This window comes from Bos grunniens, chromosome 13 (assembly GCF_055505025.1).
Source record: "Bos grunniens cultivar Pamir isolate PY7600 chromosome 13, Bosgru_T2T1.0, whole genome shotgun sequence".
Classification (NCBI taxonomy): domain Eukaryota; kingdom Metazoa; phylum Chordata; class Mammalia; order Artiodactyla; family Bovidae; genus Bos; species Bos grunniens.
Window position 1 is genome coordinate 6,087,743 of NC_141177.1, and position 4,644 is coordinate 6,092,386.

Below are 4,644 nucleotides of genomic sequence, written 5' to 3' on the forward strand. Positions count from 1 at the left end.
CTCAAAGCCTTTGCACTGGTCTGTTCTATCCCACCGATAAACCACTCACTCCCTGATCTTGTTCAGCTCTGTACTCAGATGTGCAACTTTACATTTCTATTCCTTTTCCTCACTTTAGTTTTCTCTATTGCACTTTATTAAATATCATAACTCAGTGCATTATTTTTTACTGTTCCTCCCTCTACTAGCAATGTCATGTCCCACGCAGGCAAGTTATTTTTTCCCAGTACTGTATCTGTAGCACCTAGGAACAGAGCCTGACACATGGTAGATACCTGATAAAGTTACAGAATGGATCACATGAGTGCATTTTCTTAGGAAACATTCTGTGGACTCAATATGTCTTCAGGTTTCCCGTTTGAGTGACGGTTCAAGGATTCATTTAATCAGTTTTGCCTCACTGAGCACCTAGTATGTGCAAGAAACAGCTTTAGAAACTGTAGGGGATGCAAAGAGCAGAAAATATTTGTTATGGTAAAAGGCAGTAAGTTGTAGACAGAAATGGAGTCAAATTTTAAGTCAGGGTGTGTGACCTGATTCTGTCTCATACAGATTTGGGGAAGCTCTCTGAGCCTCAGTTTCCTCATCTATGCAATTAGACTGGGGACCATGGTAGTTCTCTCCTCACAAGGCTGTTGTAGAGTAACAAGCGTGCAGGTCAAGGGCCTTAGCAGTCCCACAAGGCACTCAGTAACATTTAGAGTGACCTACTTTGGGCCAGGCACGGTCACGTGCCATGGAGGGGCCACAAAGGAGTGAAAGCTGCTTTCTACATGGAGTAATGCAGGTCTCTAATGCAGGGAGATAGATACATGTGCTACATAAACATATAATGTATGTATACTGTATATGCATTGGCACCACTTGTTACACAGTGAAAGACAAAGGGGATAGAAAGTGGGGGGGATGATTGTTTACTATAGGTCCCCAGAGAAGGTGGCGTTTACGAACCATGCAGGGGCTAGGGCTGGTCATTCCAGATTGGAGCGAACCTGAAGGACAGTTAAGAGATCTCATATGGCTGAAAGAAGGAAAAGAGATGAGGTCAGAGGTTACAGTGAGGAAGATGGTCCAGGCCATTGACTCCATCTGTTACCAACCATGTAAGGTGGAGAGAGGACAGGTGGGAGAGTATATTCACAGCATACAGAGAATAGATGGTGGATCCAACAGTAAAGAATCTGCCTGCAATGTGGGGAGACCTAGATTATCCCCGGGACAGGAAGTCACCCAGAAGGGAATGACTACCCATGACAGTAACCATCTAGTCAAAGGTATGGTTTTTTCAGTAGTCATGTATGGATTGAGTTGGACTATGAAGCTGAGCACTGAATTGATGCTTTTGCAATATGGTGTTGGAGAAGACTCTTGAGAGTCCCTTGGACTGCAAGATCAAACCAGTCAATCCTAAAGGAAATCAACCCTGAATATTCATTGGGAACTGATGCTGAAGCGGAAACTCCCAATACTTTAGCTACCTGATGATGCTCATTGGAAAAGACCCTGATGCTGGGAGATTGAAGGCAGAATGGAACAAAGCATGAGATGGTTGGTTGGATGGCATTACCGACTCGATGGACATGAGTTTGAGCAAGCTCTGGGAGCTGGTGATGGACAGGGAACCTTGGGGTGCTATAGTCTATGGGGTCACAGAGTCCAGACATGACTGAGCAACTGAACTGACAGTATTTCTGCCTGAAGAATTTCATGGACAGAGCCTGGTGGGGGCCGTGGCCAACACTTTCTGTGTGGGATCCACCTTTTAACTCAGTATCATTTGGTTCAAAGTCTTTCTAATGACTCAAGAGAACAGCATTTTCATTTAAAGGATTTTATTTTATTTCTCTAGACAGGAAGGCTACAAAGTAAAATAACCAAAACAGCCACAAGCTTTTTACCTCTACACACTTAGGTTACACAACAACCCAAACCTTCATGCTTCATGCTTCAGAAGTAAATGTACATTTTTCTCAAGAGGCCTTGCATTCTGACTCCACAGTTGAAACTCCTTAAAAAGAAAGACACATCACAATCAGTACTTCATTAGGATGCAAATGGCTACTTGTTTGGGATGTCGGAGTATCTAAACTTCAGGAACTAGGAAGATGTACAGGTAAGTACCAGACCAAGGAGGGAGGCTTCCAACCTGGGGTCTGCCCATCAAAGTCAATATTGTTCCTGATATGCCAAATATTGATTCTACTCAACATTCTGCATGAAATAAATGCAAAAGATACTTTAGGGACAAATGGAGGCATCTGAATGTAAAGTGGATAAGCAGGCATACAAAGCGTTATGTTTAAGAAGGGAGGCAGAAGGTAAAAAACTGTCTCCTTGATCTGCTCACTGTGATGATGCAAGGCAATAGTTTTAAAATATTTACTTCTATTGATTTGGCTGCACCAGGCCTTAGCTGATGCACATAGGATCTAGTTCTCTGACCAGGGATCAAACCCAGACTTCTTTGCCACTGGACAGAGGAGTCTGTCCGCCATGTTTAAGAGGCCCATGGAGTAATGTACTGAGGTTGGCATCCAACTAACAGTGTTAAGAATTCAATCTTTCATAATGAATTACAAGCCATTTGGAACTCAACTCAAAAGGTAACTTGGAACCCTACTTGCAACTGGTCCCCAAGTCACTCCCAACTGGGCAAACCCAACACTTCTCTACCCGCAACACAATCAGTTATCATTTTACCAAGGGGTTAACACCTAAAGGGACAAAAATTTACAAAAATCTTACCTGTTACAGAACTGAACCAAACTGCAATCAGGCTGCCATCAACCTATGTAGGCCCTGATGTACACAGGGCTCTGGTCCTGTAGGAAAGTAAGAGGAAGCAAAGATAAATGACTTGAATGATGCCGGGGAGGAAATCATAGGGCAAGCCCTATTACCAGTTTAAAAAAAAAACCACCCACACAGAAAGTCAGTGGTAAGCAGAAAACAAATAGGAGTTATCTTTGAGGCCAATGCATCAGACAAAACTGGCTAATAGTTCAGTTGGATCAACAGGGTCGATCTGATGGGGAAAAAAGTTAAGTCATCAGCTGCAATGGCCATACAGCAAAGTAGAACATAGGGGGATAATCCCTTCAAAAAAAAAGCGGTTAAATAGATATGACTTACAAATTCTCTCCCAATCCTGGATCCATCATGGTCCATTCAATGCCTGTTTGCTGCCAACAGTGAGCCTGAGATGCAAACATTGAAACATGACCTGTAAGTCAGCTAGATGCAAAAGCAGTGGGGGGCAGAAGAGCTGCCCAAGTTGGCATATCAGACAGAAACTGGCTTAGAGAAGTTAGATCAACATGGTCGATCTGTCGGGGAAAAAAGTTCAGTCATCATTAATGCCAGCAGGAACCTCTTGGACTCTACAAGGCAAACACCCCAGCTTTCTGTACTTAACATGTGATAGAGACCAGCATGGCTGGCCAAGAGCTGTGGGAAAATGGTTGGCTTTTACTTAAGTGACTGCAGCGTTTTGATCATCACACTTGAATGCAACATGTCATCACTTCTAACACAGCAAGGTCTAAGGAAAACTGTCTCAGAGATCCCAACATTAGGGTGGCATTTTTGACTCAGTTTTAAAAGTTTAACCTTTGAGAATTAGAGTAACATGGTCAAAAGAAACATTTGGCCTTCCTTAAAAAAGCAATATCATCACTGTATTCACCCACTTGGAAATTTAAGTACAAAAAAGCTGTTTATTACTAAAAAAGGGAAGGAACGGGCATCTGAGTATGTGCCATAAGGAGCATTTTAAAAATTAACACCGATTCACTTATCCTGGCTCGAAATGTGGCTAACACATATGTTTTTGTGAATTATAATAAAATGAATCCAGATTACCTCAAGAAAATCGAGTAACTAAAATATGCTTATTGGTAATCCTTACTCTCTTTGTTCCCCTGCAAGGCGGCCTAGCAAACCAAGAGGTTCCTCAGAGCACAAATTCCTGCAACAGGTCAAAAACATAAGAAAAACGTGCTTACTCCAGAGGTCAGGAAGCTGAAGGTTGTGCCTGTCGACACGTGGTTCCCTTTGAGCCCCAGCAGGGACCCCTCCGCCAAGATTCATTCTGTAGCGTCTGATCACGCAAATCTGCGAACCAACAAAGAAGGTCGTCAGTCGCCATCTTTCCACAGTCAGAAGAGAACAGGGCACCGCCTTTTGAGGCCGGTGTTATCAGAATTAACTGGCAAGTATTCAAAGACATCAACATGGTCGATCTGATGGGGAAAAAAGTGAGTTCATCATTTACACCGGCCGAGGAATCCTAGGTTTCTTCAGCTCTCATTCATCTCCCCAACGACGCTTATTCAGTCAGAGGAGAGGGGAGCACCGGGAGAGACGACGGCACAAAGAGGGAAAAGGAAGCGCAGAGATGTAGAAGCGAGGTTTCTACTCACCACATACAGTAGTAAATTCTGATTCCAGGGTTGAGACGACATCGGATGAAGAAAAGACAGCAGACCACAAAGAAGACAAAGCGCCGCAGACGCGAAAGGAAGAACAGCGAGCGAGCCTCCCTTAAGTAGCCAGCGGGGACTCTCACGCCTGCGCACTGGCTCCGAGGCGCTTCCTTTTCCCCGCCCCCGCCAAGCCCGCGCCGCGCGAGGCCCTCTGGGAAAT

The 4,644-nt window shown here is 44.1% G+C and overlaps 1 long non-coding RNA gene and 3 other non-coding genes across 4 annotated transcripts; all 4 read right to left on the reverse strand.

Annotated features, from left to right (window-relative positions):
* Positions 1-1,815: 1,815 nt before the first annotated feature.
* On the reverse strand, positions 1,816-4,519 carry LOC147360036 (uncharacterized). Its single transcript, XR_015138923.1, has 5 exons — positions 4,422-4,519; positions 4,005-4,113; positions 3,133-3,197; positions 2,746-2,822; positions 1,816-2,008 (listed from the first exon to the last, which is right to left on the reverse strand). It is a non-coding gene; the product is annotated as an uncharacterized LOC147360036 (long non-coding RNA).
* LOC147360037 (small nucleolar SNORD12/SNORD106) lies at positions 2,972-3,063 on the reverse strand. The gene has a single exon (XR_015140087.1). It is a non-coding gene; the product is annotated as a small nucleolar SNORD12/SNORD106 (small nucleolar RNA).
* Positions 3,274-3,364, reverse strand: LOC147360038 (small nucleolar SNORD12/SNORD106). The gene has a single exon (XR_015140090.1). It is a non-coding gene; the product is annotated as a small nucleolar SNORD12/SNORD106 (small nucleolar RNA).
* LOC147360039 (small nucleolar SNORD12/SNORD106) lies at positions 4,188-4,279 on the reverse strand. Its single transcript, XR_015140089.1, has one exon. It is a non-coding gene; the product is annotated as a small nucleolar SNORD12/SNORD106 (small nucleolar RNA).
* Positions 4,520-4,644: the final 125 nt, after the last annotated feature.